At 49.4% G+C, this 22,486-nt stretch overlaps 1 protein-coding gene across 1 annotated transcript in view; it reads left to right on the forward strand.

The window, feature by feature from the left end:
* The first annotated feature begins 1,517 nt into the window (after window positions 1-1,517).
* Window positions 1,518-22,486, forward strand: part of Trim2 (tripartite motif containing 2) — a 109,529-nt gene continuing 88,560 nt past the window's right edge. The window contains exon 1 of the mRNA XM_057756876.1: window positions 1,518-1,651. The gene's annotated coding sequence lies outside the window, so the exon portion shown is untranslated. The remainder of the gene's footprint in view (window positions 1,652-22,486) is intronic.

Below are 22,486 nucleotides of genomic sequence, written 5' to 3' on the forward strand. Positions count from 1 at the left end.
TTCGCTATGGTACGGATTAGACACCAAAAGAAGAAAAAAGCCAGCTGTCATCCAGTTTTTTCCTTTTTCTAGATATCCAATCTGTGACTTTGAATGTTTTATTCCACATTATTCCTTTATTGCATGGTCTCACTTTAAACAGAACAGTGCAAACACTCCCTTGCTCTTCTGCATGGGTTATTCCAGCCTCCAGAGTCTGTAGCTTCAGCCCCGGAAGGTGTCTTCTGGTTGACCCTTCCTGGTGCTGTCTTACTTCCTTAACAGAAGCACCCACATGCCACTGGGTTAGTGTAAGCTTCTTAGCCACGTGCACAACAGAACCAGAGGTCTTGAATGTCTATACCAAGATATCATCCACGGTTCACTATTACCCCAGGAGGGATTCCCTCTGTTTCTAACATTCCTACCTGGGGCAGGTCGTGCTGGGAAACCCCTTTAAGCATCTGATGCTGAATAAAAGAAATATGGAATGTGTTTTACAGTCACGTATAAACTTGCTTGGTAAAAAGGGGTGAAGAGACAGTGTCGCTAGTCAGTGGTACCCACTGACTCCACCCAGGCTCTTGAGGCTCAACCTGCATCCCCGAATATCACTGTTTTCTTATCCCTGCTCTACTAACCAGTCCCTAGCACAGCCCTGAATCCGTATTTAAAAAGCAGCACCCCTGACATTATTCCTGGCACACCCAGAGCTGGGTCGCTGTTGTCAGGGCAACAGAGTGTCTGCCGGGAGCACCAGCTCTCCAGGGTTTCCAAGGCAACCACTCCGCAGAGTGGAAGCAGGTGCAGCGCCCTGAGTAGAGGCCTGGGGCGGAGCCAGCTGGGGTGAGGACCCTTGGGAGACCAAGAGGTGTGGCCGCTAGGCTGTGATGTGCTCTAAAACAGTACTTTGGGTGGAATATTCGGCCTTAATGGTGCGCTTGCAAAACCGAACTGCTGATTCCTCCTGCCTCGGTGTATCCAGCTTGTCTCCGGGAGCCGCTTGCACTTTGGAAATGGTCCAAGTGGATGAACTGCTGCAGAGCGTCCCCACACAGTAAGGTCCTGTTGAACAGAGTCCTAGGAACAGACGAGGGAGTTTGATGTGCGCCATTAAAACGTGAGGCGCAGTTGCATGGGCTTGTTGCGCATCTCGGGGTGCCCAAGACATCCCACCAAGGCCCAGGAGTCAAGTAGCAACCTGGCTGGAGGAAGCCGCATAAGGTCCTTTCCTTTTGAGATGCAGGTTAGCTCACAGTACTTGCCCCTGGTTTGGTTCATTCGCCTTGTTTCCTGAAAGAAATGCTGCCAAGTAAATAGGAAAGAAGCGAGGTTTCTGGAGAATTCTTTGGCATTTAACCTTGGCGTGCTAGATCCCTGTGCAATCTTTTCTATGACTGACGCTGGGAGACTGCGGTGTAAGGCGCCAACTTGGTCCCCCCGCCTGTCATCTGTGGCTCCTCGGGGGCGGGGGGGGGGGCTGTCTGACACAGTTATTAAACCTGGCAGCTGCGTTGGCGGTACCGAGGAGCATTTTGGGGGAGCTCGCGGAAAATAAGGGATTGCCAGCTGGCCGTCTGCTTGTCCTTTCTTTCTTGTTGCCTGAAAGAGGCCGGCAGAGCTTCCTCGTGGTTCTGATTGGCGTTCGGTCACTTTGGCAAACACTCGAAAGGTGAGTATCTGACATCTCCGCGGTGGCAGGCGACAGGCTCAGAAAGCTTCCGGCTTCACGAAAGCTTCCGGCTTCACGAAGGGAAGCCTGAGACGGCGACAGGAGAGGGGACCGGCTGCCGGGAGGCGGTGGGGATGCAGGGGGGTGGGGCGGGGGAGGGTACTCGCCACGCTCGTCACCACGCCTCGTCTGGAGGTGGCCGCAGCCCTGGCTATCGTGGGAGAGACTTGAGCTCCGAGTTGGGAGCACTTCGCGTCCGGATCGTTCCAACGTGTGGACTCAACGTAAAAGAAATTTGGGCCTAGGTAGCCGAGGTACACAATCCTGGCCGACCAGGACTGGGAAAGGCGAGAGACGTCATACTTTCAGGGTTGGTTCACAGCAATCAGACATAGTTTATGCTTTCTAGTCCGTGGGGACCTTTGCGCACTGCGCAGAGACTGCCGCGGTCCTCCCTGAAGCCACCTAGCTGAGTAACATGCTCACTGCGCCTGGGTCTGGGTCCCGGTAGGGTTTCAGAGTTCTAAGACTCTGTCAGGCTCCAAGCTGGCTTCTTCCCTTCCCTGCGCATAGTGTTTGTTCTTACGGGGCGAGCATTTTTCGGAGACTAGAGACAAATGAAAAGACCCCAAATCCCCTCCTTTCTCTTCAAACTGTGGATGTTGTAAAAGGGCGTGATGGGTTTTTGTTTGATGTTACCATTGCTTGCTAGAGAAAATCTCGACGTTCGACTTGGTTTTCCTATTTAATTTGGGGTAAGATTTTCAACCTTATAGACCCGGCAACATGCAAGGCCTCTCGGCTGTCTGTGTATGTCTTGAGGAATCTAGCTTTCCCATGAAAAGTGGTCAGCACAGTCCAGTGGCTCCCAGATGCCATGTCCAGAGACTGGGCGGCCATTTGATGTCCAGTTCTTGCCTGGCCCAGTCTCTGGCTGTCTCCTGTGGTCTCTGCGGTCTCTGTGCAAGGCTGGCTTTTCTGTGATTTCTTGAGTCCAGCTTACAGCATCCCAGAGTGTGGGCCATGGAGGACAAGGCCCTCCCTAGAAGGTGCCACAGATCCAAGACAGGTTGGGGATGCTAGCCATGACCCAGTGCTGGAACTTTCCAGGTCCACATCTATCTCCTCAGGCATAACTGGGACACAGAAAGCAATCTCCAGCTCACTTTAAGACACAGGCTAAGGTCTGGGCTGACCTTCCAATTCCATTTCACCTGGGGCAGCTTTTGTCAGCTTGACCTTTAAGGGTTGGTTTAACAAGAGCAAGCAGGACAGGAGAAGAAAGCAAACAAAATGGGGTGGGGATGGGGGGAGGGAGTTAACACTCAGAAAAACAGCAACTAAATACATCTTAGAAACTCAACTGATTAGAAATTAGTCTATATTTATAAGGAACTGAAACTATTATGGATATACAAGTGGGCCCTTTAATTTTATGTATGGGATTATGGTCCTGACCCCCAAAATCAGAGTTGGTATTTGGGGCTTGAATTTGCACCAAATCTTGATTTTTTTTCATCCCATGGTGTGGTTTCAGTTTCTTGCTAATAAAAATCAGATTATGACTAAATTAAAATGTTGTGGGAAACAACGGATGCAGGTCAGAGACGTTACATGTGACATGGACCCAGAGATAAGCCTGCCTTCTGACCTCTGCAGTAGAATAAACGGGTGTTATTCCCAGCGTTCCTGCTCTTTAGAGGAAATGTGGGGAAATTAATGGATATTGAGACTGGAGCAGCCAAAACAGTGGGGGCAGAGAGCCAAAAACCAACAAACAAAAACCCCAGGCTGTTTCAGGGAGAAAAAGAGAAGTAACTTAACTACAGCCGGGGAGAAGGGAGTGAGGAAAACCAGATTTTGGTTGCATCTGACAAAGAGATTCTAAAATGGGGCTATTCACCACCTAGTAGCAGCTAGAAGAAAATGAGGTGTCATCCACTGTTCATAGCCTAGCCATTCTTAACCCTTTCAGGACTCTTAACCCTGGCTTCAGACCTTGGACATTTAAGAAATGACCTTCTAAAGCCCAGGTCATTTCCCAGCTCGGATTTTAACTCACTTGGCCTGAGCCCAGGGGTAGATCTGTTCTCAGAGCTCTCTGGGTAAAAATGAAATAAAAGGGACTGCGAGATGCCTATCTGCCTCCAAAGGCCAGGTCTGTGGCTGCAGGGTCAGGCAAAGTGCTGAGAGAAGCCCTGGCCTGATAGGGTTAACCGTGGAGAACAAATTCAGGCTAGCCTTCTCTGCCAAGGGGAGCCAGGAGTCCAGCTTTCAATTTGTTAATATGAAACCGCCAGATCTTCAAAGATTGGCAACTGATTAAAATCTCTAAAAATGCATTGTGCTTGCCAAACAAGATGCCCCTGCTAGAGCGGTCTTACAATCCAGACCAGGCAACCTCACCAGACCTTGCCTTTCCGGAAAAGGGCGACCCGGGCCCCGGGGTAGAGTGGGCTGGGCTATTTGTTGTCCTACGACCTCTAGCTTCAGTAAAGTTTATGATTTTTCCTTCCTTCCTTCTTTCCTTCCTTCCTTCCTTCCTTCCTTCCTTCCTTCCTTCCTTCCTTCTTTCCTTCCTTCCTTCCTCCCCTCCCCTCCCTTCCCCCCTCTCCTCCTCCTCCTCCTCCTCCTCCTCCTCCTCCTCCTCCTCCTTCTTCTTCTTCTTCTTCTTCTTCTTCTTCTTCCTCTCGTTCTTCTTCTTTCTTTCCTTTCTTCCTCCCTCCCTCCCTCCTTTCTTTTCTTTCTTTCTTTCTTTCTTTCTTTCTTTCTTTCTTTCTTTCTTCCTTCCTTCCTTCCTTCCTTCCTTCCTTCCTTCCTTTCTTTCTTTCTTTCTTCCTTTCTTTCTTTGAGATAAGGAATACACTTTTTTTGCCCACATTTTCTTCCTAGTGCTGCAGGCAGAACACAGGGCTTGGCACACGCTGGCCTCGTTCTCTGTAAAGGTCCGTAGTCCCCAGGCCTGTGATCTCTGAATTCTTGAAGTGAAGAACCCTTCTCTAGTTTCTCAGAGGTTTCTCTGGCTGTGACTCGAAGTAGGTTGATCTGCACAAGCTGACCACACCTGTCTCCTCCCGGACTTCAGCCCCACAGGGTTCCCTGGAAGCCTCCCGCAGAGGCGGACATGGGAAATGAAAGGACAGCCTCAGCGCTGCCATCTGTGTTGTCTCATGGTATGAAAACAGAGGTTGGATTATGTGTGTAAGTAGTACTGGCAGCGACATACAATGTAGCCTCAGCTCACGTGTATCTTAAATGTCCCTTCTCTAAGCCACAGAAGCAATGAAAAGTGTGTCTTCATCAGCACAGAGGAAGCGTGCAATGTCACTGTTCACAGGTGAAATGTCTCTGCTGTGTGCAGAAACAGTTCAGGAGGCTTGCAACACTGTCTTGCCTGCGTTCTCTCTTTCTCATCCTTGGGCCAAGGCTCTTGTATTTTTGACTTGGTTCAGTATTGTCTTTGACATATATTAACTATACATATTTATGGCATACAGTTTATTGTTGTAGACGTATTTATCTTGTGTAATGATCTGGTCAGGGTAATTAGCATATTATGGCTTCCAGCACAAGTAATTTCTCTGTGACAAGATCACTTGAAACCCTCTCTTTCTGGTTATTTTAAAATGCAATACATCTTGTTAACTGGAGTCACACTGCTGTGGGAACACCAGGATTTATTCCTCTCTTCTACATGAATTTTATGTTGGTGAGAAAGCTCACCGTGTTTTTACCCACCCGCCCCGCCAGCCTCTGGGAACCAAGGGCTACACTCTACCTCTGTGACATCAGGTCTTAGGCTCCACAGATGAGTGAGGTCATCCAGGGCTGTTCTGTCTGTGCCCATCTTAGTTCCTCTATACTGCCAACGGCAGATTTCACTCTTTGATGCCCAGATAACACCCCATTGTCCACATGTGGTACGTTTTCTTCATCCGTTCATGTATTTATTGTTGAGCACTTGGGCTGATTCCCTATCTTGGCGACTCTGCAAAGTTTTGTAACAAACATGGGGCACAGGTGTCTCCTGGTCACATTGATTTTATTTCCTTTCACACTTTAAGGTGGTAGAGCTTCTGGGTCACACACGGTTTTGAGTTCAGTGTTTTGAGGACCCCTGGACGTTTTCCACCACAGCTACGCTCATTTACACTCACATCAATCGTGTCCACAGGTTCTGGTTTCTCACAGCCTCACCAGCATTGTGGCTTCTTGACTTTTTGATCACAGACATGTGAGCCCGGGTGAACTGATATCTTCTTGTCATGTTGATTTAGATTCTCTAATGATCAATGCTGCTGAGAATCTTTTCCCCATCATACCTTGACTATTAGTATGTCTCAGTGACCCAGATTTAACTGACCAGCCGTCTTGGTTATAACTACCACCTTGCTTGTCAGGTGGCTCCGTCACCCATTCTAAACCCTCTCTTGGTGACTTTATCAAAAACTGCTCAGCTCTTTCCTGGAACTGGAGATTACCACATTCCACCCTGCCAGCCTCTGCCAGCTTGGACCAGTTCCCAAGGACGAGAGGGTGTTTGTTGGAGCGCTGACGCTTGTTTGAGGTCTGCCAGTGCCCACTTCTAGCCACCACGCACCTCAGGCTCTACCCAGAGTTCCTCTCTCTGTGTGCCTCTATCAAACATGAGACCATCCTGCAGAGTGTACCGGCCTGTAGCGGCTAGTCAGGTGCCAGGCTGGTGTGTTTTAGCAGCTAGTCAGGTGCTAGGCTAGTGTTAGTGGCTAGTCAGGTGCCAGGCTGGTTGGTGTTAGCAGCTAGTCAGGTGCCAGGCTGGTGTTAGCGACCAGTCAGGTACCAGGCCGGTGTTAGCGGCTAGTCAGGTGCCAGGCTGGTGTTAGCAGCTAGTCAGGTGCCAGGCTGGTTGGTGTTAGCAGCTAGTCAGGTGCCAGGCTGGTTGGTGTTAGCAGCTAGTCAGGTGCCAGGCCGGTGTTAGCGACTAGTCAGGTACCAGGCCGGTGTTAGCGGCTAGTCAGGTGCCAGGCTGGTGTTAGCGGCTAGTCAGGTGCCAGGCTGGTGTTAGCGGCTAGTCAGGTGCCAGGCTGGTGTTAGCAGCTAGTCAGGTGCCAGGCTGGTTGGTGTTAGCGGCTAGTCAGGTGCCAGGCTGGTGTTAGCCAGTCCATGCCAAGCTGGGAAGCAAGGCCTGGTCCCTGCCCACACAGTCAGGTTCCTGAGTGCTGGCTCGGGCTCCAGGGACTTGTCTGTAACGGAGAGGGAAGCAGAGACAATGCACAGCTGTGGAGAGTCACGAGGCTAAAGGTTCTGGAGTTTGGACACTCAGAAAATAGGGAAGAACATAGGTTGGGTGTCTGAGGCAGGCGATGGGGGATGTAGCAGACGGATGGAGAGCAATCTTCTCAAGACACTGAGCCTCCGTGTCATCCTGAAAATGAAGCGGTCACTGCAGGCTGTTTTGATGACTAAGACATTCACTGTCAAGGGTTGGCTCAGAGCTTGGCTCACAGGGGACAGATGACAAATTCACAATGAGCGTTGTCGTCAGAACAAAGACAAGATGAGACTCTGCTCGATTTCCCTACAGAAATGAGGACTTGGAACTTTTTATCACTATGGCGACACACCCGGGATCACCCATGCTCAGGGAGGCTTATATCCAAAGTGCTCCGAATTTGACAAATTCCTAGTAAGATCCTTGGAGTGTCTGCCTGGGCTCATTTCCCCTCTCTTGTCTCTAAAATTCAGATTTTACTACTTCGAAAAGTTCATTAAAGTGCAAAAGCATTATAAAAGGTTTTCTTCTGAGTAAATAAAAGGTAAATGTTTGAGGAATTATACGCATTTCTCTTGGTTTAACCACTACACGCGGTGTATAACACATCACAGCCTTGTGTGGTTCCCCATTAATGTGCTCAATTGTGTGTTTCTATGAACCGATTGTAAAATAACTCTCATTTAAGTTTTAAAATAAACTAGGGCTCTTTTCTTCTAAGCCAGCTGTCATTCACTCAGATGGCATTCTTCAGGCCGCCTCCTGTCCTCCCCATCTCAAGTTCTGCAGACAGAACTTCACGTCTATCCACACCCCGCCTTTTCATTCTTCTTGCCAGTGTCCTGGCAGATATTTTGGAGAACCCCATCACTATTGCGATGCGGTTTGAGGATGGAGAAGATGCGTTTAAGTGTTGAGGCTGCATTTTAATCAGGGCTTCCAGAGCAAACTCTGCTGATTAAATTTCTCTTCTAAAGTGAAAAAATGTTCTTTTTTTTTTCGATTTTTTTTCTTTTTTTCTGCTTATACTCAGGTTGTGTACATGTCTGCATTTGTATGGGCACACGCGTTTGTGTGTATGTTTGCATTTGTGTGGGCACACTTGTGTGTGTATGTGTTTGTATGTGTGTGTGTGTGTGTGTGCAAGTGCATGCAGGTGAACACGTGAAGCTCGAAGTATAAGTATCAGGAATCATGCTCGACTCCACCTTTTTCACTGAGTCAAGGTCTCTCAATCAAATTCAGAGCTCACCTATGTGGCTGGTCTCTGGCTAGCTGTCTCTGCCTTTTGAGTTACAGATGAGCCACTAGGCCCACCCGGCTTTTACATCTGTTCTGGGGATCTGAACTCCAGTCTTGACACTCCTATGGCAAGTGCTTCAACCACTGAGCAATCTCTCCAGCCTCATTTTTCATTGCACACACACATCACACACACACACACACACACACACACACACACACTGCTTCATTGTAGGGCCTGATGAATGTGTGTGGTGACATTAAGCTGTATAACGATATCAGGGATATAGAAGCCGTAGCAGGTTTGGGTTCAGATCTTGGGTCTGTTCATCACCACCCATAAGATCTCGGCCAGTTCCCTTTTCAAGCCCTGTTTGGGGGACTCACGGGCAGCACAGTATCTAGGAAGATGAAGAGCATAACAAATCCTCATGGTCAATTCTCTGTTTTAAGAATATGTTCTCATACACATGACATCCATCCAAGTACGTGTGAGCTGTACGCATGACATCCATCCATGCCTACACACAGTACATGTGAGCTGTACACATGACATCCATCCATGCCTACACACAGTACATGTGAGCTGTACGCATGACATTCATCCAAGTACGTGTGAGCTGTACGCATGACATCTATCCATGCCTACATACAGTACATGTGAGCTGTACGCATGACATCCACCCATGCCTACACACAGTACATGTGAGCTGTACACATGACATCCATCCATGCCTACATACAGTACATGTGAGCTGTACGCATGACATCCACCCATGCCTACACACAGTACATGTGAGCTGTACACATGACATCCATCCATGCCTACACACAGTACATGTGAGCTGTACACATGACATCCATCCAAGTACATGTGAGCTGTACGCATGACATCCATACAGTACATGTGAGCTGTATGCATGACATCCATCCATGCCTACACACAGTACATGTGAGCTGTGCACATGACATCCATACAGTACACGTGAGCTGTACGCATGGCATCCATTCATGCCTACACACAGTACATGTGAGCTGTGCACATTTCCCACTATTGTACGGTCCTTGCTGTGTACTAACCCCGTGTCCCTCCGTGATGGCCACCCCCACAAGCAAGGCCACCCTGACTTCATCTGCATCTGCAGATCACAAGTGAGCTTTGGGGCCATCCATGGAGGGACCAGCAGTGACTGCAGCTGCAAATGGATGGCACACTCTCAGTCCCAGTAACAAAGTGAATGGTTTAATTGTTGGGGTAACAATGTTAGGTTTTTAACTGAAGAAGCAAGAAAGGGGAGGAGGAAGTGGGGGAAGACGAGGAGAAAGACTGAGGAAGAGGAGGGAAAGGAAGACAGAACAGCACCAGGCTTAACCCAGTAAGAAAGTAACTCATTTTTAGCGGGATAAACCATTTAAAACGTCCCGATATTCCTCACTGTCCTGATGGAGAAGTAACTATACGCATAGCACAATCAATAGGGTGACCTGGTGTTCTTTGCTAGATGGTTTTATGTCAACTTGACACAAGTTAAAGTCTTCCAAGAGGAGGGAACCTCAACTGAGAAAATGCCACCTGGAGCCAGGCATAGTGGCACACGCCCTTAATCCCAGTACTCAGAAGGCAGAGATCAGCAGATCTCAGAGTTCGAGGCACGGTCTACAGAATGAGTTCCAGGACAGCCAGGGCTACACAGAGAAATCCTGTCTCAATCTTCCCACCCCAGCCAAACGAGAGAGAGAGAGAGAGAGAGAGAGAGAGAGAGAGAGAGAGAGAGAGAGAGAGAGAGAGCGCTTCTAGAATGTAAGGTTGTAAACAAGCCTGTAAGACATTTTCTTAATTAGTGATTGATGGGGGAAGGCCCAGCCCTTCGTTGACGTTCCTGGGTTCTGTAAGAAACGGCTGAGCAAGCCCTCAGGAGCAAGTCAGTAAGCAGCTCCCCCTCCATGGCCTTTGCATCAGCTCCTGCCTCCAGATCTCTGTGCTGTCTGAGTTCTGTCCTGACTCCATCGGATGATGAACTGTGATGGGGAAGCATAAGCCAAACAAAACTTTTCTCTCCAACTTGCTTTTGGCCAAGGTGTTTCATCACAGCCATAGAAACCTTCACAAAGACGATCACTAACTGAGACAATTAAACAGACCCAGGCTGACGGAGGGGCCACGGGGATCACAGACGGTGTGAGGAGGGGCCATGGGGATCACAGACTGTATGAGGAGGGGCCATGGGATCACAGACTGCATGAGGAGGGGCCACAGGGTCACAGATCCTTGTGAGCCCCAGGCTGACAGAGGGGCTACGGGGATCACAGACTGTGAGAGGAGGGGCCACGGGGATCACAGACTGTGAGAAGAGGCATGACTTCCAAGCACCTGACACATCAGTGGGGTTTTCATGCCACTAAGCCCAGACTGGCAGGCAGCAGGCCCCGCCTTTTGACTCCTGAGCACGTCCACCTACAGAGAAAACTGCCAGCAAGTGATGGAGGTTTTATTCCTTCCAGGAACGTTGGCTGGGCTCAGGGAGGGCCCATGAACCCTATCAGGGTCCGCACACAGCAGCACAGATCAGCCTCACACAGCAGAACCTAGCCCAAGCTGTAGGGACAACTGTTTCTGTTCAGGGTGATGAAACACGGACATGTTTCTTGCTTTTTTTAATCCGTGTGTGTGTGTGTGTGTGTTGTGTGAAGATCAGAGGTCAACCGTGGGTGTCTTTCTCAATTGCTCCCTACATTATTTTGTGAGACAGAGTCTCTCACTGAACCTGGACATCATTGCTTCAGCTAGGCTAGCTGGCCAGAAAACCCAAGCGACCCTCCCATCTCCTCCTTCCTGTCACCTCTGTGCGAGTGCTGGGATCTGAACTCAGGTTCTCATGTTTGCAGGGAAAGTGTTTTACCAACTTCTCCATCTCCCCAGCACCTTTTTCTCTTGAGGTGCTGGGGGCCAAACATCCAGCCTTGCACATGCTGAGAGCATGTTTACCAGTGCCTGTGCATGCATGTGAGTTGGTGCACACATAGCACCAGTCGGGGATGTCTTCCTGTAACGACACAAAGGGCAGCTGGTGAGCTGTCCACATAGTAGTGATGTCACTGTACTTTTGACTATCCGTAGCTGGGCAGGACTACGCTAGGCCTATTGTGTCTTTTGTTTTTTATGTAACATTCATAATTAGCCTTTCAGACTGAATACCGATGCTGTGGTTTGAATAAGCCTCTCCCTAAGGTCCCTGCGTTAGAAGCTTGGTCTTCAGCCCACGGCACTGCTGGGACATCCAGGCCCCCACGAGGAAAGTAGCTGTGTTTCCTGCCATGGGTGCTGCCTTACCATAGGGCAAACCTTCCATGGCTAAGTAACCATGGGCTGGACCATCCGGTCCCTTCCTCCTCTTTCTCAGGAGGGGTCATTTCCTTGTGGTGCCGGGGTGGGGGGGTAAACCCAGAGCTTTGTGTATGCTAGGCACAGATGTGTGTGGAATGTGTATGTTACAGCCTGTCTGGGAGACACAGGTGAATCTCAGAGTCCAGTCTTCAAGGGGGTGAGGCGTGGCCTTAGGACAGTGAGAGAGAGACTCGGTGGATGGTGCTCTTTAGATGGGGCAGTGATGGGGGAGTTACGGGTAACGTTCCAGACCTGGGGAATGACATCAGGAGAGAAGAGAGCCTGGGAGAGGAACGGTGAGGGCACAGTGTAGAGACAAGACATGCTGGTGACTTAGAGCCTGAGGACCAAGCCACTGTACCTAGGCGGGAGGCCAGAGGGTTTGTGGGTTTGACATCCACAGGGAGTGGAAGAGGAGGGTGGATTCTAACCTGAGCACAGTGCACAGTGATTACTGCCATGCTGTGACCCAGTTGTAACCAGGGCTTTAAAGCCCCACACCAGTTTGGTCCCTCACCACCCTCCCTGCACGGTGCTGGCAGATGAGCAAACCTGAGAGGAGCTGGGTGCTGGAAGGATGAAGACGGCCGGGCACAGAGGATTTTAATTCTCAATTCAAATCGGAGGGAAAGAGATGCAGAGGGCTGGCACCCCACCACTCCTCTTCTCTAGCTTCGGGCCTGAGCAAGCTGGGCTGGAAGCTGGCTCCCGTTCTGAGAGTCCCAGCAGGGACTAAGCCACCCCAGCTCTGCCTGCTCCGAACCTCCCAACCTCCTGTCACTTCCCATTGACTCCCTGACTCCAGGACTCAGAAAACCGGGGTCTGCTTGTGTTCCTTTCTCCCCTTATCCTTTCCTGTGAGGAGTTGTAGCACTCCGTAGGAAGACACAACAATTCGCACACACAGAGGAAGAATGGCCTATGCTCTTCACTAACAGGAAACCTCCACCTCCCGCCCTTTCCCTTGTTCTTTCCAGCTGATATTGATGCCCAGGGGTGGGTCACTTTAGCTGCAAACTCACAATGCCTCCCAATTTCATTAATTTAAAAAGCCCATGTCTTTGTAGTACAGGGTGTAAGGACTTGTCTCTGCCTGCAGAGTGAGCTCACTGAGGCTGCGTAGCCACTGGGGCATAAGGGCAGCAAGGCCATGGGTGCCATCAGCAGGCCAGCGCCTGTGTAACCACAGGTGAGATGAGTTCCCAAGAACAAATAGATCTTGTGTCCCAAGTCACCTTTATCAAGATTTGGATCGCCATTGTATCAGAACAAATCACAAACGACTGCTTAAGAGCTGTTTGTATTTAAGAAACTTGCATGGTGCAAGCCGCCAGCTTTCAGTCAATGGCTAGTGGACCTAGCCCGCATCCCACATGATATAGAGGAATTCACTGTGATGATGCCAAATGTAGAAGTGTCCTCCAGCATTGTGACAGTGGCCTCCCTCACAGAAAACAGGAACTAAGCTGAAGAGGCTGCCTTGGCCAGAGGTCTGAGACCGACTCGACAGCAGGAGAAAGATGGACTTGGAAGGCAAGTAAGGAATACTCAAACTAGAGAAAAAAGGTTAAGGAGATACACCTGCCAGTCACCCCGTGCTGATCACACCCAATGTAGACGTGAATCAAAATGTCACAGCAAACCTCATAAGTAGGAAGAAATACGTGTCAGTCAAAGCACGTTTTAATTGAGAGTCGTAGAGGTAGGCGTGACAAAGGCTACATGTGCAAATGAAGTATGTCTCTCAAAGTTTGGTTTCTTTCTTTGTCATTGAAGTCAAGAGTATAACTCAATGATAGAACTCTTGCCTAGCACGCGTGAGACCCTGGGTTCCAACCAAACATAGCTCTTGCTCCCAAAACAATGATGTCTGGGACATGACAAACACATGACCTTGAGAGATCCTGGATTGGCGAAGACTATGAGCTTCAGATTTAGGCAACAGATTGTGCCATGAAATTCCAGGGCTTGATAACCAATGTGTGGGAATTCTTGTCCTTCGTCTTAGGTAATGCACGCTAAAGCAGTCTAGGCAATTCCTTTTAAACGGAGGAGAGAGAGAGAGAGACTGACAGAGGGGCAGAGAGACAGACAGACAGACTGTTGACAGGATGTTAAAGCTGCTACACCTGATGACAGACAACACAGTATTCTCCAGTTTGTTTGCTGTTGTAATTTTGCTGTAATTTCAAACCCATTTATCTCTTAATTGTATTAGTCAAGACTCCGAGAAGCTGGGACAGAAAGTTTCCAATGGTTCCTTAGTCAGGAGTGGAATTCATTTCCCTCTCAACCAAAGGAATCCAAAGGAGGATGGGAAGTCTCTTCCATCCCTTCAGCCACTGGTTTGCACCTCAGTCTAACCTGTTGTTCAGAACAGACCATCAGGAAAGGGGGGCCTGCAGAAAGACAGGGGTGGGGGGAAGGTGGAGCGAAATTGTTACTCTATATTTTTTCTTAATTTCTTGGGCCAAAATAACCTCAGAGCTGAAGGTAGCTGCAAGGGGATCAGGAAACGATGTCTTTATTCTGCACAGTCCTTCCCCACATGCTTAAACCTCAGCAGGTCCAGGGCCAAGTGTGAAAAAAGACCCTGGCTCCCAACCCCAGGACCATTAAAAATAAAAGGCAGGGGTTCTAGGGGGAGGGCACTCACTGGTGGACAATTCGCAGTCTCTACCCAGCAGAGATCCGTAGGACGACAGCTTTTACCTGGCAGCCTCAATGAGGTTTGTGACCCTAGAGCTCTGCTGGGCATCAGACTGCCCCAAGGCACTCACTTGGCTCAGTTCCCGCTGGGGGTGATGGGAACCCATGGAGTGTGTTCCATAGCGCTGCCGCTTCAGGCAGTCTGCACTACCACCCCTCTGACCAGGCCAAACTCCACAGCCCAGTCACTTTATTGGTTAAAGATTAATCTATCACCTGACTTTTATCCAAGAGGACAAGCTATTTTTAAAACCCGAGGTGAATATCTTGAGTAAGAAAAACAAAACAAAACGGGGCTCCTCCAGGCCTTCTGGCGGCTTCCAGGCTACGGGAAGAGGAGAAGCAGTCATTGTACAACTGATACTGGGCACAGAGACCTATTTTGTAGAAAGATAGATATGTTAATAGCAGGCTTTCTAGTCCCTCGAAATGCTAACTTCCAGGCAGGCAGTAATCTTTTTTTATTGAAAGGGTATCATTTCTGGAGTAGTGAAAAGAAAAGAGAAAAGATTCTTGGTCAAGGAAATTTGAGGATCTTGCACCATATACACCCCTTTCTTGGCAGGTCCTGATACAAAGACGTGTTAAAGCCCTGAGAAGTCCTGCTGTAGACAGTTCTTTTTAGTTTCCCAGACTTATTCTACGGCCCGTTCTCCTATCTCATCTGTTTGCTTCTGACTGAAGAGGCAACCTTGGGAATTTCTGTGTACCAGTGTCTGTGTGGTAGTGCCTTCACTTGCACCCTCAAGCAGTGATTCTGGCCTCCTCCTTTTGAGTTTTCTGGGAAATGGAACTTAAGTCTCTTGTAGCACAGTGAAAAGGTTTTGCTTGTGTGCTGAACGCAGAGCTTTCAGTCTCATTGAGGAAGGGTTCGACACCTGGGAAGTGGTTTTTTGTTTTGTTTTTAATATTTATTTTATATGCTTGAGTGTTTTGCCTCCGTGTATGTAAGTACCCCCACACACACACGTGCACACACACAAACACACACATACCAGATGCCCTCAGAGGTCAGAAGAGGACATCAGATCTCCTGGAACTGGAATTACAGGTATTTGAAAGCAGGCACCTGGATGCTCAGAACTCCTCTGCAAGAGCAGCCAGTGCTCATAACCGCTGAGCCATCTCTCCAGCCCCCCGCCAGAAAGTCTTAAGACAGATGTTTATTTGTGGCAGACTTTGGCAGTAGTATCTTTTTTTTTGTTTTTTAATATTTATTTATTTATTATGTATACAATATTCTGTGTGTATGCCTGCAGGCCAGAAGAGGGCACCAGACCTCCTTACAGATGGTTGTGAGCCACCATGTGGTTGCTGGGAATTGAACTCAGGACCTTTGGAAGAGCAGTCAGTGCTCTTAACCTCTGAGCCATCTCTCCAGCCCTGGCAGTAGTATCTTGACTGTGACTTTAGGTCACTGAAGCTCTCTGCAGCACTCAGAATAGGGACCTCAATGAAGCATCCAATCATGCTGGGCCAATCTATTTGTGAGGTTTCCATTGCTGGTTCCATATGGCGAGGGCTGCAGCCTGAAGCTCCTCTAGCCCACGAGCGATTCTAAGAACACTCCACGGTTGCCCCTAAGTTGGTAAGGAGATAGCAGCTGCCTTCAATGTCTATCTGAACCCATCTATGAATATGATGGGTTTGCTCTATCTTCAGAGAGCTACAAGACAACACAGCAGCCTGGCCTCTGTGGAGCTGGTTAAACAACTACAATGATTTGTCCCCAAGAAATTAAGAGTCTCATTAACTCCACCCATTTGGGGCACATTCTTAATAATTTTGCTTTAGGGTAACGTGGGATCTTTTTGTGCAGTGCACAGCACAGTTCACATGCTGCCTCATTAACTTTTACCCTTCCCTAGGATGAGGGCTGCTACTCCCATCAGGACCCTGGGGCTCTAGGCAGCCTAGGGCGAGCCACTAATTGGCACGCAGCCAGGAGCACAGCCCCGGCTCGCTGGTAGTCTAAGATAGGACTAGGGCTCAGAGCCTTCAAAAGGCAAACTTTTGAAATTGTAGTCTCACCCAGAGATATTATAGAACTGCCTCTTGGGAACCCCCAACCCCACCTCCCTGCCAGCAAGGGCTTAACCACTGAACCTTCTCTCTAGTCCCCGAATCACACACTTATGAAGGCACTGCCGTGTAGCTTGTTTTGGCTGAAGTGTCGCTATGTGAGTGTGCCTGTTGTCTACTTGTCCAGACATTGTCCTGAATGCTAGGGAAGCCTTTGTGGGTTCTAGTTACAGTTTTCAAGACGAGAGGTTGGCTCCCGAGGAATAAGTGGCCACGTGATTGCCTATGTCGGGATCACATGACAGTTGTTCTTCAGCTGTGAGAGACCCTACACCACCACCTCCCAGTTTCAGGGTGGCTCTGACTTTCGGCTGTGTGTTGGCTACTTTTGAATCACTGGGATACAAACACAGGGCAGAAACGAGCAAGGAAGGGTTTACTTTGGGTCAGAGTTTCAGGGGATTTCGGTCTAATGTGGTGGGTAAGGTATGATGATCTAGGGGAGGAGGCCAGCTCCTGCACATGGGAGCAGTCGGTAGAATCGTTGTGACAGGCATGTGTGGTGGGGACTCCCCACATGACTGTGAACCAGGAAGCACAAAGTGGAATTGAAGGAGGAGCCAGCTATAACTGGCAGGGTCCTGCCCTTAATCACCTCCTTCCGCCAGACCACAAGCTGCACCTCCTAAAGGTTTCACAGCCTCTCTAAGCAGGGTCACTAGCTGGGGAACAACATTCAAAACATTAGCCTGTGGGGGGTGTTTTAGATTTGACCCCAAGAAACCTTCCCCCAGACTCAGAAGCATAGAACACACTGCAGCCCCAACATAGCACACAGAACAGAGGGGCATGCGGACTCAACATCCAGGTCGGACATGGCAGCCGCTCCTGTCGGTGTCCTCTTGACTTGGATCCTCAAGTTCCTTCTCTGTGCTTCTCCTACCCAGATGTCCCCAGGTGACTCTGGGAAAGGTCTTGTGCAGAGTGTATGGGACCTTCCCTTGGGAGCCTGGTGACTTCATGCTTTGCTTGTTAGAAATGTTGGGTGCTCCAGGAAGTGAGTGACGTGTGGCCAACTCCTAATTAGCAGCTTTGCCTCCTCATCTTGCCTGTCCTCTGCATCTCCGAAGGTGAAACAGGAGTCTGAGGGTGGCCCCGTGTCCTAGGGTATCAGGGGGCTCTCAGCAGTCCATTTTACAGGCAAGAAATCCAGAATCTATGCATGGATGAAGGAGAAGGTGAGAGAGAAAATTTTTGGACTCAGAAACAGAAGCTTAATGGGAAGGGGCGGCGGTGTCGAGTGGGGATGGGCCCTGCCTAAAGCCACAGCCTGTTATCACGGGCCCTGTAGTTGCTAGAGACGTTCTGAGATTGTAGAACTTGGAAATGGTGATTGAAGATATGGGAACATTCCAGGCTTCCTAAGGTTCAACTGTCCACAAGGGGTCAGGAAAAGTGTGTTATGTCACAGAGGTAAGGAAAATAGAGACCATCCCCCACTTTTCATGAGAGCACAGACAGCCTTGCTCTGTAATGATTCTGTGTGTCACTTTCAATAACAGCAGTAGGCCAGCACCAAAGGGTGTGACAGCCAGGGAAGGAACAGGCTCTTTCAGAATCTTCGTGCTCGGAGTTCTTCCCTTCTTTTTTTTGAATATTTGGTGGTACTAGGGGTGTAATGTAGGATCTCACACAAGGACCTTACCACTTAGTCACACCCCAAGCCTCCAAGGTTGTGTTTTCTTGCTGAAATCCCCTGAGAAGTCTACGCCACCTCTTCCTCCGTAGCTTTAATCATTTTCTGTTTCAATTTCCTGACACCACCTCACTTGACGCTTTTGTAAAGATAACAACCAAAAAAAAAAAAAAAAAACCCACCATCCTTTCTAATCTACTCGGGATTTTATCTCAAGTGTTATTCATAGCTAAAGAAAACCCCTCTAGAACCTCTTCCCATCACGGACTGATTCTCCTAGCCCTGTTGTTGTCTTCTGCAAAGAATCTAGTTTTCCTTTAATGTATGAAAGTCATAGTGTTAGAGGAAAGAAGGAAGGGGAGGGAGAGAGGAAGGGAGGAAGGAAGAAGGGAGGAAGAAGGAAAGAAAGCCGTAGAGATAGAACCCAGCTTGGCAGCTACCAAGACTGGGTGACAGCACGTAACAGATTCAGGGCTTTCTGTTACAGTGATGGTGAAGGTCCAGCATCAGAAGTAATGATTGCACAACACGGTCTATGTCACATGTGTTCTGTCTACACTGCTCTAAACAGCCCCTCTGAGGTCTGAGCATCCCACCGACTGCAGCCAGGTCTGATTTACTGGAAAGAACATCCAGTTATCTTCCTCGAGACACACACACACACACATCCAGTTATCATCCTCGAGACACACACATACAGAGAGAGAGAGAGAGAGAGAGAGAGAGAGAGAGAGAGAGAGAGAGAGAGAGAGAGAAGGGCAGAGCCTGCTTGGATGGATCAGACCTTGGCCATTTCAGCTCTAGAGTTCCTGCCCACACGCTCTTCTTGCCTCCCCTGGGTGACGTAATGAGACATCAAAGGTCATGGTACAGGCCTGGCCTTTCACCTCGTCCCCCTGAGGACTGATGGTGGTACCTCACTGTTCTACTTTGGGGTGATAAACACCTTGAGCAGAATCAACTTTGGGGAGGAAAGGTTTATTTCATTGTACGCTTCCAGGTCAGGGCACAATCCATTGAGTGAAACCAGAGCAGGAACTCCAGGCAGGAACTGAAGCAGAAATCATGGAGGGATGTCGTCTACTGACTCAAGCCCATGGAGCCAAGCTCAGTCAGCCTTCTTACACAGCCCAGGACCCAGGGGTGGCACACTCCACCGGGGTTAAACCTTCCCACATCATTTAGCAATCCAGAAAGTTCCTCACAGACATGGCTGCTGGCTGGTCTGAGCCAGACAGTTAAACCCCACATGGGCTCTGTCTCCTTCTGTCCTCAAACACAAGGAGACCTGCATTGAGGCTGAGAGCCCCAGATATGCCTGTGAGATGACTTAACAGCCTGCCGGTACAGGATCTGACTTGAAGGGAAGTGGCCTTCACTGTGGCCGAGCGCAAGGCAGCTGAAGATGGGGCCAGTCTAAGTCCTGACCTCCTCTGAGCTCTGCCAGCCCTGGCCTTGAGGACTATAATGGCTCCAGCACAGTGAGCTGCCAGTGGCCTGAGCCCCTGCTCCCATTTACAGGGACTTCAGCCTCCATGGGAAGCATAGCTCTAAGGTGGACACAGAACCTTCGGCAGTGCACAGTAAGGCTTTGCAGGCTTCCTGTTGTCCAGAGCTTGATCCTTCCTGCCCCTCTGGAGATAGAGTTAAGACACTCTCCACGGGGTTTGGCCTCCCACTGAACTGACAGGTAGTGCTGAGAGATAAGGGAGATCTTGTTCCCCTCCATCCCCCCACCCTGACCAGGGCAGCCTGACCTTCCCTGATGTGGAGCCCAATCAGTGTGGATGTGGATTACCTGCCTAGGAAGTGCTTATAGCTAAAGCTTCCTTCTGGGTGCTTGGAAATTGAAACCCAGCACAGCAGTGTATCATGAAATGGACAAGAGCATTTTGGGCATCGAGAACAGGAAAAGTGGAAGGCATTGTAGCAGGTGTGTGGGCTGGATGGAGAAGCATTGACTTGGGGGAGAAGCATTGACTTGGAGGGAGAAACATGGACTTGGAGAGAGATGCATGGACTTGGAGGAGAAGCATGGACTTGGGGGAGAAGCACTGACTTGGGGAGAAGCATTGATTTGGGGGAGAAACATGGACTTGGGGAAGAAGCATGGACTTGGGGGAGAAACATGGACTTGGAGGAGAAGCATAAACTTGGGGGAGAAACATGGACTTGGGGGAGAAGCATTGACTTGGAGGAGAAGCATGGACTTGGGGGAGAAGCATTTACTTGGAGGAGAAGCATGGACTTGGAGGAGAAGCATGGACTTGGAGGGAGAAGCATGGACTTGGAGGGAGAAGCATTGACTTGGGGTTCCTCTGTAACCTGCATTCTGAGGTCAGAAATAGAGTTTAAATTTCCAGAGTAGGATTTAGAATTGTGCCACACTTGAGAGGATTACCCCAGTGAAGACAGTCGTTAAAGAAAAGGTCAGAAGCAAAGAGAACCTCAATTAAAAAAAAAAAAATTACCCTTCCTGTTCAGTGTTCCTTACTCCTTGTCTCCCCTGCTTCAGGGTGAAACACAATATCTTAAGCAAACAGAGCTCAGAGAGGCTGATCATTGGCTCCCATTGTCCCTGATACCGCAGCCCCTCCCTCCCCTTGGCCTGTGCTGACAGTGCTGTTTATAGTTTTCTTCTAAGGGCCACCCTTTAACTGATGACTATAATGGGCTCATTTGTCTGAGGACTAAAGGGAGCGGAGTCCTGAGTGCTGAGCAGGCTGGGCCAGGCTTTAATCTCAGGAGCGGCTGTTATGGAACCCAGGTAAGAACTTCCACTTGTGTGATGAGTCTTTCTCTGGGCTGACTGTTAATCTCGGGCAGGGAGGAAGATGAGCTGTGATTGAGTTGCTAGCTTTGCCGCTGGTTTTCAGTTCTTGTCTGCAAAGATGGAGGAAAAGATGAGTCCTCTGAGACCTGCCTAGAAAGCATATAGAGCCTGGTCCACCCAGGTGAGAAAGGAGAGAAAGCACAGAATTGGGGGGTGAGGGGGAGCAGATCTGGTCCCAAGTAGCATCACTGGCCTGAGCCGGAGATATTTCCTCCACTACATGCTGCCGGGTGCTCAGCCTTTGACTTTTCAGCTCAGCCTTTCACTTTTCAGCTCTTCACAGCTTGCGGCTGCCACAGTAGGGTTTCTGTAGCCTGTGTACCCCGGTTGACCCCCTTTGAAAGAACTAATATCTTTTTAGCATTTTCAAAGGGGAGGCATAGTGGACTTGTCATAAACAGATCCATTCAGAAATGTGGGAAAGGCTGTGAGCCAGCAGGCTGCTGTAAAGTTTAACTGCCCCATAAAAAGTGCTCAAAGGGCATTCGGAACAAGGAAGAGCCCCAGGCGAATAGAGAGTTTGTCCTTGATTACTGGAGTGGAGAGGCTGGGGTAGGGGTGGGCCCTGTTGCCCCACCCCCCACCCGCTGTGACGGTTCAGGGGAATCTGATGGGGCTTGGGCAGCCACACAGCTATGCTTTCTGGTTCCTGTTTCTGGTTTTCCCGGTTGTCGAGTCTGGTTTCTTCCTCTTGGTCCATGTGGCGGTAGACCCCTGGCCCATCACAGAGCTATGGCCGCATGAAAGTGATGGGTCACAGAGCACTGTAAGCCCCCGCTTCCCCTCGGAAGCGGGCTAGAAAACCCCGCCTCCCGCTGAGCGAAAGAACCGACCAAGGCAGCTTTGATCAGACTCTGTGACCTTGCCTTTCCCGAGGAGCCTGGTGGTGTGAAGTCAGCGAACTTCCGGTGTGTTTGGTGTGTTTGGTGAGGACAGGAATCTGAGAAGCTGTAGAAGGGAGGCTGGTGAGTCACCTGGCATCCTTGCTGCACTTTCTGAATCTCTGGCTTCTCCCATCCCCAGGTTTTGTACGCTAACGAGATAAAGCACCTGTAAAAGTGTCATGCTTTTGCGGCGCCTGATGGAATTAGATCAGAATGCAAAAGTCAGTGCTCAAGTAAATAGGACTCAAAGCAGCACAAGGTTTAGCCCATTTGTATGGAAACATAAAACAATGTAAAATAAAAAACCTTTAAGATAAATACAAATAAATGTCCTAGAAAAAAAACATGAGCAATTTGCAAGCCGGGCCAGAGCTCCTGAGTGAGTGGTCTAGAGCCCAGGAGAGACGGAGGAGGGCCAAGCTGCTCCTTGGAGCAGGCTAGGAACAGAAAGAATTGACTCTTAAAATGAACTTCAGACTGCCGAGGGTGAGGTGAGGCCAGGGCAAAACCGTCTGGCACCACCCTGCACACTCAGTTTGTTGGGGGCACTGCATTCCCACACTCCTACCTGATAGGATATTTCCAAAAGCACAATTGCCCCACCCTGGGGGCTACTCCTGTGCTAACTAACCATCAGCTGTAAATCAGAGGTCCCAGAGACCTGGGAGGCTTGGTGACTAGCATGCAACTGTGTCTAACTTCATGCTATAACTGGAAAGTTCTCTCTGGGGCTTCAAGTTCAGGTGTTAAAGAAGGCTTGCAGAGGGCTGGAGAGACGGCTCAGTGGTTAAGAGCATTACCTGCTCTTCCAAA

Source organism: Chionomys nivalis, chromosome 24, assembly GCF_950005125.1.
Source record: "Chionomys nivalis chromosome 24, mChiNiv1.1, whole genome shotgun sequence".
NCBI classification, from domain to species: Eukaryota; Metazoa; Chordata; class Mammalia; order Rodentia; family Cricetidae; genus Chionomys; species Chionomys nivalis.